The sequence below is a fragment of the Lepisosteus platostomus genome, chromosome 5, assembly GCF_059453375.1.
Source record: "Lepisosteus platostomus isolate fLepPlt1 chromosome 5, fLepPlt1.hap1, whole genome shotgun sequence".
NCBI classification, from domain to species: domain Eukaryota; kingdom Metazoa; phylum Chordata; class Actinopteri; order Semionotiformes; family Lepisosteidae; genus Lepisosteus; species Lepisosteus platostomus.
The window spans coordinates 64,269,354-64,284,678 of record NC_142615.1 but is presented as its reverse complement, the minus strand read 5'-3'; the positions used below and the strand labels follow the sequence as shown (position 1 = coordinate 64,284,678).

At 43.4% G+C, this 15,325-nt stretch overlaps 1 non-coding gene across 1 annotated transcript; it reads right to left on the bottom strand.

Annotated features, from left to right (window-relative positions):
- Window positions 1-14,676: 14,676 nt before the first annotated feature.
- On the bottom strand, window positions 14,677-14,841 carry LOC148671231 (U1 spliceosomal RNA). Its single transcript, XR_015938398.1, has one exon. It is a non-coding gene; the product is annotated as a U1 spliceosomal RNA (small nuclear RNA).
- Window positions 14,842-15,325: the final 484 nt, after the last annotated feature.

Below are 15,325 nucleotides of genomic sequence, written 5' to 3'. Positions count from 1 at the left end.
GGCTGTAAAGTATTACAACTGCTTATAATATAACGGTGAGTTTCAGGACAGCAATCAGTTGTAGTAAGCAGTGTCATGCTTTCTGTTTACTATAGATCTTCTCTTACCACGAGTCATTACTTGATCTTTATATGGAATCTAATATGGAATATATCTTTATATGGAATCACGCAAACTCTCAAAATCCCTTACTTTCTTGTATCTATGCTTATGTGATACTTGTGGAAACACTAAGAAAAATGGAACTGTAATAGTGTCACCTCATGTAGTGGGTTTTGTTGTAATTCTGTCAAGTTAATTCATTTTTGTCAGTGAACCATTGTAAGCCTAACTTTTTAAGCATTTCCAATAGTGTATTTAGGACTACTCCTAATCTGATATCCAATAATTCACTTTTGACTACATTTAATAGATCTCTAGCAAAATTTTCACATGAATAATTGTGTTTTTCACTATACCTTGACCTAATGTATTCACTATTTCTACTAAAGCTTTACAGCATGCAAAAAATAATTTTCTCCATTATCTGCTAAACCCAGACCTTGCAATGCCTGCTGAGCATATGCCTAGTTAGCACATGCTTCTGTATTTGCAATTTTCCAAGAAATTAGAGCCAAATTTGAACTTCCAAAGAGACCTCCAATATCTCCAAACAAACTTTTTTTTTCCCCGAGCACTTCTTGGTGCAATTTAAGTTTGATATAATTGGGTCATCTATAATTAGTGTGGATATTGCTACACTTTGTTTAAACGAAAGACAAAAGATGGACCGTATGCGGGAGATGAGAAAACAAGAAGCCGAAAACCAGGATGCCATAATCCGTAGTCAAAAAGTATCAAGTTAAAAAAACCAGGAAGTCAATCCAAAAGACCAATCCGAAAACAAGATCCAAAACCGAAGTCGAGTCGGCAAACTAGAAGTCTAGAATAACCAAGAAGCAATCAAGATAGCAAAAGGCTCTGAATTGTATCACGAGAAGTTCAAGCAAATACTGAGCAGGGAGATGAGAGTGAAGCAGGTTAAAGTACCCAAGAGTAGGGGTGTGTCTGATTACTGATTTCGCACTGTAATGCGAAGAGGTGTGTCAGGTCCTCATTGGGCAAGTTGTAACAGATATGCTTTGTTGCAGCCATTGTAAAGTACTGGTTTTGTTTCTACAATTGATTACATTTTTTATATTGCAATACAACATTAGCTAAAACATAAGTTACCTCTAAAGTAATGATTTTAACATGCAACATTGCTTCCCTAAGAAGTCCATCTGTTGGTGGTGTCATCAATGTTGGACATATTGTTAGCATTTTATAGCCACAGGCTGTTGGATTGAAACATTGTTTATATTCACAGTGTTTCCTCTGGATAACATTGATACATTTAATTGAATAATATTGTCCATCGAGTCCATTTGTCCATAAAAAAGGTTTCAAATTAGTCCATCTGGATGTAATTAAAATCAGTACTAATTCATACTCTGGGTCCTGGGATGCTCCTAGTATATGTTGTGATGCACATAATGAGTCCAGTTTCATTTCTATAAAGAGCGGTTATTAGCCAACTGTCATAAGTTTCATTGTGTATTCTGAGTTTGGATAAATTGGATGATAATCTTTTCGGATATGGTCTATATTCCCACCATGTTATACATTGTCGTGCTTTACTTGGATTCAAACTGGATTTAACTTGTACGGCATTCCTGGTTTTTCCAGCTTCACTTGAATCATATTTTTACCTGGTGAACAGACCTTCTCCACTCACCATCTGCCCTCCCTATTAAGTGTATATATTGGCCATTGTTAATGTACTAACTCTTCGAGGTCTGTCCCATGGTAATCTGTAAAATCTAAGTATGTTATATCATGGATCCTGGTATATTGGAACACCATTTCCTGTCCTGTTAATAGAAATAAAAGAAAAATGATTAGTATTCATTGTTTAGTATTATCTTTGTCTTGATTTCCATTCAGAAAAGGTTTCACTTGCATCCAATAGAACCATTGTGCATTACCTTTTCCTGAAACTGATACACTTGTATCCCTTTTTCTTGTGGTTTTATTGAATGTGGCACTGCTGCAAGTAAGTGTTTTACACACTAAGCAGGCATTCTGACCTTTCCAAGCCTTACTTTGGGTTTCGTGAAGGAGGTTTCGTGAAAATGCTACAGGCGTGCCAAAATCATTTTCGAACTTGAAGCTAACTTTACCCCGGTATGAAAATCGTCCTATGTTATATGTGTATCTGTTACTGTGTGAAAGAATAAAGTGCTTTTGATTTCAACCATTAATTTCAATGGCTACTGACATTTGCTCTGCATTGAATAATCAACACACCACACCGTGATAGGCACTGGACTCCTGGTCACCACATACAGTGCCTTGCGAAAGTATTCGGCCCCCTTGAACTTTTCAACCTTTTGCCACATTTCAGGCTTCAAACATAAAGATATAAATTTTTTATTTTATGTGAAGAATCACCAACAAGTGGGACACAATTGTGAAGTGGAACGAAATCTATTGGATTTTTGAAACTTTTTTAACTAATAAAAAAATGAAAAGTGGGGCGTGCAAAATTATTCGGCCCCTTTACTTTCAGTGCAGCAAACTCACTCCAGAAGTTCAGCGAGGATCTCTGAATGATCCAATGTTGTCCTAAATGACTGATGGTGATAAATAGAATCCACCTGTGTGTAATCAAGTCTCTGTATAAATGCACCTGCTCTGTGATAGTCTCAAGGTTCTGTTGAAAGCGCAGAGAGCATCATGAAGACCAAGGAACACACCAGGCAGGTCCGTAATACTGTTGTGGAGAAGTTTAAAGCCGGATTTGGATACAAAAAGATTTCCCAAGCTTCAAACATCCCAAGGAGCACTGTGCAAGCGATCATCTTGTAATGGAAGGAGTATCAGACCACTGCAAATCTACCAAGACCTGGCCGTCCCTCTAAACTTTCAGCTCAGACAAGGAGAAGACTGATCAGAGATGCAGCCAAGAGGCCCATGATCACTCTGGATGAACTGCAGAGAACTACAGCTGAGGTGGGAGAGTCTGTCCATAGGACAACAATCAGTCTTACACTGCACAAATCTGGCCTTTATGGAAGAGTGGCAAGAAGAAAGCCATTTCTCAAAGATATCCATAAAAAGTCTCGTCTAAAGTTTGCCACAAGCCACCTGGGAGACACCCCAAACATGTGGAAGAAGGTGCTCTGGTCAGATGAAACCAAAATCGAACTTTTTGGCCACAATGCAAAACGATATGTTTGGCGTAAAAGGAACACAGCTCATCACCCTCAACACACCATCCCCACTGTCAAACATGGGGGTGGCAGCATCATGGTTTGGGCCTGCTTTTCTTCAGCAGGGACAGGGAAGATGGTTAAAATTGAGGGGAAGATGGATGCAGCCAAATACAGGACCATTCTGGATGAAAACCTGTTGGAGTCTGCAAAAGACCTGAAACTGGGACGGAGATTTATCTTCCAACAAGACAATGATCCCAAACATACAGCAAAATCTACAAAGGAATGGTTCACAAATAAACGTATCCAGGTGTTTGAATGGCCAAGTCAAAGTCCAGACCTGAATCCAATCGAGAATCTGTGGAAAGAGCTGAAAACTGCTGTTCACAAACGCTCTCCATCCAACCTCACTGAGCTCGAGCTGTTTTGCAAGGAAGAATGGGCAAGAATTTCAGTCTCTCGATGTGCAAAACTGATAGAGACATACCCCAAGCGACTTGCAGCTGTAATCGCAGCAAAAGGTGGCTCTACAAAGTATTAACGCAAGGGGGCCGAATAATTTTGCACGCCCCACTTTTCATTTTTTTATTAGTTAAAAAAGTTTCAAAAATCCAATAGATTTCGTTCCACTTCACAATTGTGTCCCACTTGTTGGTGATTCTTCACATAAAATAAAAAATTTATATCTTTATGTTTGAAGCCTGAAATGTGGCAAAAGGTTGAAAAGTTCAAGGGGGCCGAATACTTTCGCAAGGCACTGTAATTATAAGCCAGCTACCTCTTCAAATTGACGACAGCAGGTCTATTTGGCATCTGTGCCCGACTTGCTTAGTCAGTAAAGCATGAGACTCTTAATCTGAGGGTCGTAGGTTCAAGCCCAATGTTAGGTGCAGTGTATGTCATTATCTTACAGAAGGTCTCTAATTACCTTAATGGTACCTAGCACTTTACACCTTAATGGTACCTAGCACTAAATGGGAATGCATATATTTGGTCCAGTTAAAGATTATCAAGAAGGAAATTTCTTTCCTTGCTTGAGTAAATGAATCAAGGACTCTGCTTTAAATGTATTTTCATTGGACACTAGGACACAGATAAACGCAGTGAATATCATGCCACATTATAGTCTGAAACTGCATGATCAAAACACTGCTCATTATTGCAACCATTATTGGTATCTTAGCTCCTCTCTATTTTTTATACAGTAGAGTTTCTTTAAAAAACACATGCCTGTCAGAAGGCCAAGAAATTGCATGGCGAATAAGAGGATTTACTAGTATTCTAATAAAATAAATATTGTGAAACCTTTGCTTTCATACAAAAATTCATGTGTAAAAGTGTCACTTTGACTTTACAGGTAACACGTTCAATATGTAAACCAGCCAGCAGCCATATCACCCTGCAACTCACAACTGGCAACCCATGGAAGCTAAGCAAGTGTGAGCCTGGTCAGTACCTGGATGGGAGACCTCCTGGGAAAAAACTATTGTAAGAGGTGTTAGTGGGGCCAGCAGGGGGCGTGCTGACCTTGAGGCTCATGTGGGTCCTAATGCCCCAGTATAGTGACGGGGACACTGTACTGTAAACAGGCGCTGTCCTTCGGATGAGATATAAAAGTGAGATCCTGACTCTCTGCAGTCAGTAAAAATCCCAGTGTGCTTCCTGAAAAGAGTAGGGGTGTAAATTTCCCATTGGCCTTTACCAATTATGGCCTCCTAATAATCCCCCTCTATCAATTGGCTATATTGCTCTGCTTTCTGGTGCACTATGGCTTCTGTCACATCATCCAGGTGGATGCTGCACAGTGGTGGTGGAGGGGAGTGTCCAGAAAAGCACTATAATATAAGTGTAAGCAATTAATTAAAACAATGATAAATAACCGCACTGGAAAATATCGGAAAACAATGGCTTATCTCACTATTCGCACCAGGCGCTCGGACACAGACATGGCCGTTCACTAAGGAAATTAATGAAGAAGAGGAGTGATATCGCTGCTGGCTGTTTAGTTTAATAATTATTCACGAGGACAACATGGGTCCGTGCAATAACTCCACAAGCAGTTTGAAAGAGCGAAAACAGGGACGTTTCGCGTGTGAGGTGAACGTGATAACCACCGCGCTACGGCAACGACAGTACACCCTACCCCCAGAGCAGGATAGGAGACTCCACATTCTACAGCTCTCTAGCATTAGAGGAGTTCCGACTAGAGAAATGGGGACAATCTTCTCTTCAGGATGTGGAAATATTTTCCCGAGAGTCCTTTTTTCGAAGGTCAACACTCTTTGCCAGTCACACCTCCCCACCACGCGCAATGTATCTCTCTTAACACACTAAGACGATCGTTATTATACTTTTTTTTGCACTCCGCATGCTGCTCTTCGGGGCTTTTATCTGTACTGAGCTGCTCATTTGAGATCCAGAAGGCAACACAGATGCGCTCCTATACTAAGCGTCGAACCCGGACCGCCTGGGTGAAAACCAGGAGACCTAAGCACTAAACCGTACTGACAGCTTTTGAAAAGGAGCTCTGTATTATTCACAAATACTAAGACAAAGTATAAATACTCCATAGGTTTAAAATTCAGGAATATGAATGGTCAATTGTTTACAATAGGAGTTTTTATGTTTCGTATGATTTAGCGACTTTTTTACAATACGTAAAAAACAGCACACCTAAATGACAAAGCCTTAGAGCCACAGAGAAAAACAAATTGCGTTTAAAGTCATTTTAAAGGCTCGAGATGACATTGCATTATAAACGCAAATGTTTGTCTTCTTTGTGGCTTACTTTTTGTTGCTTTAGCGAATTTCATGCAGTTTATTTCTGACACAAGACATAACAAGCTTGTGTATTTATGACAAAAAAGCAGGGCAACAATTTTTATCGACCTTGGAATCGAAATTGTTAAAAAAAGAAATTAAATGCACATATAGTAAATATATTTTCTCATATAATAGTGTGTTTTTTTGTCTAAAAAATCCTTCATGAATGGTTTAACAGACACTTTGCATAATTAAAAAATATATATTTACGAATTTTAATGTTTTATACAAATACGTTTTATTGAGAACATGAGCCCTGTTTATCGATATCACCAATACAGTTCTGGATTTTATTCTGCCTTCCTATGCACATATGAATTTTCTTTTCTTTTCTCCATGTGTGGTAGCTTATTAGCGCCAGGGAGAAAAAGTAATGTTGTTGGCTTTTAAATGAGGTAGCATTGCGTTTAAATGAGGAACATTTGCGCTTAAATCAGAAACCATTTGCGTTTATACAAAATCACAATGCGTTGTCCCAGACATTGGGACACCCTCTGTTTAAACACCTGTCGTTTTCGCCGTTTCTGTGAAAAGAAGGAATACGGCTTTCCAAGCTCATGTTGCTCTACGTGTCAAACTGCAGAAAATGCAGAAGAACTTTTCTTGCTTTCCTGAACATGACGTGAAATTAGTCAAAATCATTTGAATGTTAACAAAGCTTAATGCATTAACACAGGGGTGCCCAACCAATCGTTCGCGGAGTGCTTGCCAGTCGATCGTTTGTAAGAATGGCAAAAAACAAATGGGCTATTTGAGTATTTACTTTTTTTTTCCAACAGCCTAAACATTCATTCAGATCTGTGCATGTGATGTCATACATTTTACTGCCCTTGTGTGTTTAACCCTTGTCGAACGGGTTGTAAAAGTATCTTCCCTGAGTGCTGGCTCACTGAAAAAAAGGCTACAGGAGCTCCGTAAATAAGTTGTTGTGTGTGTGCTGCCCAAGAACTTTCTCTTGGTTATTGCCTCACGAACCCCACGTTCGCTACAGCGCATCGTGGAGCAAAACAGACTGGCTGTGATAAATTAGCCAACAGTTTGATACGTTTGCCTATTTGATAGTTGTAGTGTTTGAGCGAAAAGGATTAAGCAAAGAGACCGAAAACTTACCGTTATCACAAGAAATGGGAGCATGACTATTTTTTGTACTTTCGCATTCAAATCTGCAATGCTAGCGCCTACGCGAAAAAGGAAAATATAGAACCACATTTATAAATTGCACACAAAACGTATGATGTGGACTTTCCTGCTAAAAGTCAGTGACAGAAAAGAAAAGTTGAAATAAATTAAATTACAAATTCAACTAGCAGCAGTCGGGTTTCACGAGGTCTAGTACAAGAGGTAAAGCAAGCAATCATCGCGTCGTCCCGTGTGAGCCGCGTCCTGGCTAAACAGAAAAACTCAGCCAGGAAGAAATTTAAAAAGCGTTTATCGAGGCTGTTGACTGGCTGTTTGGAGATTTCAAAAACAAACATTTTTGGAGAGGTTCAGACAGCTGTTACCTGAAATCAAGGAAATCCTCAAGTCGTCCAAACATGGTGAATATGCCCAATTATAGGATGACCAGTGGCTTCTGGAATTAGTATTCCTCACAGACTTGACTGAACTGCTGAATGAGCTGAATGTTGAGCTGCAGAGACAAACTAAAAATGGCATCGACATGATTAGCAGTGTCAACACGTTCAAAAAAATATTACAAGTGTTCTCAAGTAAGCTTCTCGGTGCCAATGTTAACATTAAGGTAGGATATTCTTTTTTCTAAAATGGGGAAAATTAATTGTTCACTGTAGCATGAGTCACTTGCTTTTATTTGCTGTCATTTTAGTGATGGGTATCGTTATTGTACCGATGTGCCCACAGTCTGTTTTTCCTATATTAGAGCTTCAGATTCACACTGGTACAGTAGATCGCGCTGGACTGGCAAATGAAGAAGTAGATTAAAAAAAGTTGGGCACCCCTGCATTAAAAGACACGTTAAAACAGCACAGCAACATTATAGCACTTCAAAAGTATCGGGATTTAACTATATAAACTGGGCTATGAAAACAAGCGAAGAGTTCTCACTCGACAGGATATAAAGCACCTAAACATACCGGGGATTGAACCGGGATCTCTTACATGCGCTCTAGCACTGAGCAAAGTCGCGCTTCTGCGGAGCTATTTAAGCAGTCAACAGCCTTGTGCGAATTTTAGTTCACTGCAATTTACCCAACGTGTTTTTTAGAGCTTTCAGCTGCAGTTCATTAATATACAGAAATGTAAATGGTTTAAACACGAGCCAAGCCCAGTCGAAACTACACTCTTCTGACCTGAAGTCAGACGCGTTATCCATTACGTCACTGGCCCGGGTCTGACAGTGCTCAATTGCACCATAGTGACCTCAGCGCCACTACTAGTGATACATCGGCCTGGTCCAAAATTTCTAGGTGAAAAAACAACAACACGTTTTCTATATTTGTCATTTTAAAAAAATAACCTCTTAAAAAAAAAACAAAGGGTTTGTGTGTCGTGCTATTTTCGATTCATTTCGAATGCAAAGAAAAGCCGTTTTCTTCCAAGAAATCATAAATTTGCCGCATCCTCCATACTATACTTCTCTCTTGTAGTAGTAAAGCATTTTGATTTAAACCGAACAATATATTGTAACGCCGTCGCCTGGTGGTGAGGAGGAAGCGCCCCTAGGCGCTCGTAGTACCGCTGGGCATGCTGGGAGTGGTAGCCGGGAAGAGTCTGAGGTTCAGCACGATGACCAGCGACTGACCCTACCTGTGTAAATAATGTCCTAGTAATTCTAGTGCCCTGTGTAGTCCTGTAAAAGTAGAGTGTGTTGTTAGGTAATTACCACCCTAAATGTGTATACGTGTTCGTCAGTCTCCTCATGTGTGTGTATATCCTGCGTTTGGTTTTGTGTTAATGCTTGTTTGTTAATCGCGTCTTCACTCGTCCTTTGTTCTGAAAAGAACCTGCAAATGCTACAGTATTTACTTTATAAACACCAGTATTGACACTTTGATCAGTATATTTATTATTAGTAGCCAGTCTTATAAATTTACAATTTAGATTAAGTCTGGTAACAGTTTTACAGTTAATTTAAATCATCAGACCACTAATGGAACTGAGAGCTGGGTGGAAATAAAACCAGGATACACATTTTAACCTCCAGGATCAGGAGTCTGATCCTCCTGGCTTCTTTACTCTGAAGATTCGTGTAAAACTCTTAAAAGAGCTTATTTCAGGGACTCGTGCTTGTCCTCTACTGCTCCACACGGGTACGCTTTGTAACGCAATAATCTGCGATGTAAACTTTTTTTTTCTGTTTAATGAATTTTATTCCTAGGTTTGTCGCTCTCCTTCTCCAACTGTGATGATTCGCTTCTCTTCACAGTCCGGTGTGTTTTTTTTTTTGGGGGGGAGATTTTTTTATCTGTAAGAAAAGCCCCCCGGGCTCCGGACAGGAGTCTCCTCCAGCTCTGCTTTGTCAGAAAGACCGCTGTGACGTCACAGACACCAGCCAGAGCGCCGGGATCAGAGAGCGAGAACGTGGAAGGCGCGAGGAGCGCACGGAGGAGAATTATTGATCACTTATGTATCGACAACCAATTTATTCAACTGAAGGACCATAGAATAATCGATTAACTTCACTGATTGGTGAGTACTGATTCTTTTCTTGACCCTGTTTAAATATCTAGAAAACAGTCAATAAAGACTGTATCGATCAATTACCATAGTGCGTTTAGTGTTAATAATGTTCAATCCGAAATTAAACAATGATTATTCATATTATTATTTAGGTAACTCTATCCTAGAGCTAGAAAATTATATTCCAAGTTGATAAATGTATGTAAGTAACAGTTTAAATGCATTTTTTCCAGTGTTTATAAATCATAAGTATGGTAACCACGGCAACAGCCGGCACGTCACTGTATGTGTCTAGGTGTCTCGCATTCGTCACAGAGAGTGTATGTGACGTCACGGGCAGCAACTAATACTACTACTAGTGTATTCATTTTAACATTAGTGAGAGTACAACTGGTAGTTTTAATGGTAGTGTTCATAAAGTGTGAGTATTAATAACAAAGCGCTTGTTTGTTAATCGCGTCTCCACTTGTCCTTTGTTCTGAAAAGAACCTGTAAATGCCACAATATTCTTTACTCAGCAGCTTATTAAAAACAGCTCCCGTGATGTTCAAACCGATTTTTTACACAGAACACTGACACAGCTTTGCGTTCTGAATCTCTTTTTCTCGTGCGTTTATTTAATGTGGCACAATGCACTGGGATAAGGGTATTCTGTTCACAAACCAATAGCATTTAAACCACAGCACCCACAATGCTGTAAGTAAGTGTTTTGCACACTAAGCAGAGAGCGATGTCTTCCTCGTTAGTATAGTGGCGAGTATCCCCACCTGTCACGCGGGAGACCGGGGTACATCAGGACGGCCACAACGCAAAGTACTGACCCCTATACGATCACGGCGAGTTACCGATACACACGTGACAGGGCGGAAAAGGCTGTGCTCTCTTCGTGTGACATAATTCGGAAAAGTCCTGATGTTGCATTTCAACTGAGCCCCAGTATACATCGACCCCTCGACACTCTGAGTGACAACTCTCTTGCGTGTTTTCTCATATTTATGTAGTTTGCTTGCATGATGCCCAGAACAGCGGGGTTGTGTGCTCCCATATGGTCTAGCGGTTAGGATTCCTGGTTTTCATCCAGGCGGCCCAGGTTGAAAACTCCATACTCCCGGTATGGGAATGTGTCAGTTTTGCCTCCTGCTTTCCAAAAGATCAACACCATACGAAGGAGCCGCATTAAAACCACTCGAATGTGCAAAACGCGCGAGAAGAGGGGGAGCTTGTTTCCAACCGAAGACTTCTCGCATGTGAGACGAGCTGATCATCGCTGCAGGAGGAGGGAGGGTTACTCTGGTAGACAGGGCTGACCTTCGGCAATAGGATTTATACTCTCCAAGATGATATTTGCACTTTCTGGAGAGACGATTTTCTCCACTTCAGTAGCCCGATTTTGTCGTATGCGTGGAGAAGGCTGTAGAATGTGGCGCCGCCTTTCCTGCTCCGTCCATGACAGGCGTGCTGGTCTCTGGAGAGAGAGCACGGTCAATCAGCGCACTCCAATAAAGGCACTGGAAGCAGCTGAATCGCATTGACGAAGCTCAGCGCTGGGCCGCTGGGCACGTCTTACCATCGTTACCGTAGTGTAGTGGTTATCACATTCGCCTCACACGCGAAAGGTTCCCAGTTCGAAATCGGGCGGAAACAGCCTTCTTTTGTCGCCACGCACAAAAGGGGATTGGGGATTCGCCTAGCGTTGTGATCGAACAGACCCACTCACCTCTTAGTGTGGCGGGATCTGCACAGTGCATGTCGCAGCGCATCCTGCTTTCACTTCAATGCGCGTCCTGATGTACCCCGGTCTCCCGCGTGACAGGTGGGGACAGGTGACAGGTCCTATACTAACGAGGAAGACATCGCTCTCTCCGACCCCCGGCATCGTGTCCCGACCCACCGTGCTGGAAGCCAACGCGTGCTGTGATTCCTTTACGGAGCAGAAATGACAACCGAGGAGCCGAGAGATCATTTCAGCATTTCGCGTCTGATCGGAAAACACAGACGACCAACTCGGAATGACTTGCCTTTGACGCTTATCAAAGCGTTCTTTGTGCATCGAACAGACCCACTCACCTCTTAGTGTGGCGGGATCTGCACAGTGCATGTCGCAGCGCTTCCTGCTTTCACTTCAATGTGCTTCCAGATGTCGAGTCGTGTGCCGTGCGGAGGCTCTGAAAGCGAGAGCAATGAAAAGGTGCACGACGCTGTGAAAGAAAACAGAGAAGTGAAAGGCAGTCCTTTCTCTAAGGAGGTGAAAGAAAACCCCGGTCTCCCGCGTGACAGGCGGGGATACTTGCCACTATACTAACGTGGAAGACATCGCTCTCTCCGACCCCCGGCATTGTGTCCCGACCCACCGTGCTGGAAGCCGACGCGTCCTCTGATTCCTTTACGGAGCAGAAATGACAACCGAGGAGCCGAGAGATCATTTCAGCATTTCGCGTCTGAACGGAAAACACAGACGACCAACTCGGAATGACTTGCCTTTGACGCTTTTCAAAGCCTTCTTTGTGGACGACGACTGCACCGCCTAGCAGATACAAATGGGTTGTACAACTTTGAACTAGCAAATGGAAGAGGGCTAAGCCCCCTCTCTTTTAGCCCAGGTTCGATCTGTCTCCCAGAATCACCAGGGCGAACGCACACACACACACACCCGTGCCGTTGAAGTGCTCTGCTTCATTTCTAAGGGCAACTCAACATTCACTCCTACCCCGAGTGCAGAAAAGACAGCGCCCGCAGCAACAACAGCTCAGGTCTCTGCACAGGAGCTAAGCTGCCCCCATCTCCTCTGCTCTGCGGCTCCTGCGGAGTGGAGTCCTTCCTGGAGCCGTGTTTGCAGGCGGCGGCTCCCCGCGCCCTGTCTGTGCGTCGTGTCCAAGAGCTCCTTGGAGGAAGAGAGAGCGCTCCCACTCGGGGGCTTTTCCACGGTCTGTGTGAGGAGGGGCGGGTGTGTCAAGTAGCTTATCGAGCGGAAGCCTGGGGCGGCGGAGAGCTGTGATCGTGCAGACCTTGAGGTGTCACCTCTTTGTCTGCTTTCCTGCCCCCCCTCCGCCCAAGCTCTGCTCCAAAGTAGCCCGGCAACCCCTCACACCTGCACGTGTCACAACCTAAGGTGTGGTCATGAGACACCCATGGGGTGTCGTTCTGTTCTTGCTAATTGTTTCCTGCCAGTCGCAGGCAGGAGTCCATGCGAGGAAGATGCGCTGGACAGAGCTCAGAGGGCGCACCTGGGTGGCTTTCCTTCAGAGTGACGTTCCTGCAACACTCTCCCGCTACTCTTGGTGCGCTCATGCCGCAACACAGGAAGGCTGGAGCAGGTGGCTGTGGGCTCTGCGCACCGCCAAAATAGCTCAGTTGGGAGAGCATTAGACTGAAGATCTAAAGGTCCCTGGTTTGATCCCGGGTTTTGGTATTTTGTTTCATCGCCCCCTTTGTTCCTCTCTCCAGCGCACCCTGCCTAAAGTGACGCGTCCCTTTCTCAGCCCGAAACGCAAGCAAGACACCAGCAGCGGTCCCTGCAGGTTTCCGTAGTGTAGCGGCTATCACGTTCGCCTAACACGCGAAAGGTCCCCGGTTCGAGACCGGGTGGAAGCAGGCTCGTTTTGCACGCTCCTGTACTTCACAGAGGTCTTGAACGACCGGTCATTTGTTCCCAATGTATTTCCGGTGCCTTCGTGCACTCTTGTACCAAACGCACGTTCCTTCTGTATGTGGAGCCGATCATTTGCAATTGGGCTGTGCCGACAGACCAGGACGAGCTCTGTCGGCTCAAAAGCAGCGCAGGACCTGCAAGAACAACAGAAAGATTAGCATCCAGCGGGGGCCTCTTAGTGAGCCCAAGATCTCATCAAGAATCGGCTCCAGCAACAGGGCTGGGCGCATTGTTCCATTCTCCGACCACTCTCGGTGTAAACAAGTCCCTCCTGGTCTCTGCTTGAAATGCACTTTCCTGCGTTTGCTTTGTTGTAACTGGCTTCCCCTGCATGGGCGAATGTGAAGAAGATCCTTAGTAAGTCATTGAAGAAAACCAAGAAGAGGTCGGAGTGGCCTCTGTCGTTCATCAACGATCCAGTCAGGCAGTACTCCTCCTATTCTGCCAGTATGCGGATTCGAACCGGGGTTGTTGCGGCCACAACACAAATTCTGAGCACTATACGATCACAGCGAGTTACCGAGACATACACAGACAGTAGGAAAGGATGTACTCTCTTTGTGTGACACTAGTCGGAAAAGTCCTGACGCTGCATTTCAACTGAGCCCTAGTATACATCAACCCTTCGACACTCTGAGTGCCAACTCTCTTGTGTGTTTTCTCCATCAAGCAGGTCATGAAGGCAGCAATTACAGTTTGCTTACATGACGCACGCACAACATGGCTGTATGCTCCCATATGGTCTAGCGGTTACGATACCTGATCTTCACCCAGGTGGCCTGGTTTCAGCTCCTTGTATGAGAACGTGTCAGTTTTGCCTCCTGCTTTCCAAAGATCAGCACCATGTTTTACGCCTCCCCCAAATATCGAAGCTGCCTCTAAATCTGCAAATGAAGATGAGTCGATAAACCACTTGTTTTTCGTATAACTATACATATATTCATTTATTACTGATTTCATTCATTGAGCACGGATACAATAGAGGTACAGCCATTCACTGTTTGACATGTCTGCACTGGTACAGAACGTAGCAATCAGAAAACGGGTGAAACTGTCTTGAGAATTAGCATACAGTACCGAGGCCCCCATGACCAAATAAAGGCTAACCTCGATAATCAGCCTAAATAATGCAGACAACAGCAAAACGACTGACTTTGAAAAGGGAATGAATGTCCGGAAGGAGTAGTGTAACCAGCTTGAAATGCTTCTCCGGACTTCTAACTAAAAGAAACCGGGAACCAGCAGTGGCATCGACTCCTTTCGAACTGGGATCCTATCGCAGCTCGTGGTGTCCTAACTCTCCCGTATCTGATATTGGACCAAGCACATCAGGAGAGAGCGCGAACGCAGTCCCCCACTACCAGAAATTATGCAGTCGAGATTCCCATATTTGGGGAATTCGCAGGGGTCAGCACAGCCGGAGTGCAATGGCCGAGCCTCGCCCTGGGTGAATCGATTTTTTAAGAACTTTATTTTCTTTTCACAAAAAAATACAGGACATCACAAATTAGAAAGCTTTACATTAATATACATACTTAAAACAGTATATATAATCACATCTCATTACATTTTGACACGGTACCAGTTATATAGCAACAATTTATTTTTTTCTGGTGCAAATCACATTCTTTACTTAAACATGATAATGTTTTTCACAGTTTCTTGAGATATTGACCTATGCTCTCAATTTCCCACAGATTTTCTGCTTCCTCCCTCCCTTCTCTCCACAGATCTCTGAGGTAATAGTTCTCTCGGGTGATGAACAGGGCCAGGCTACCTGCTGCCTTGACTGGGACCTCGATGCCTTTGAACAGCCCCATGTTCCTCACTCTCCACAGGGCGTCTTTCCCACTGTTCACCACGGCCCAGATCCTGTCAAACACGTCAGGAGGACGTTTGACAGGAGAGATGCCGTTGTAGCGGCAATGCTTGTTAATAAGACAGAATTAGGCAGTGGTATTCTGTCCTAAATGAGGCC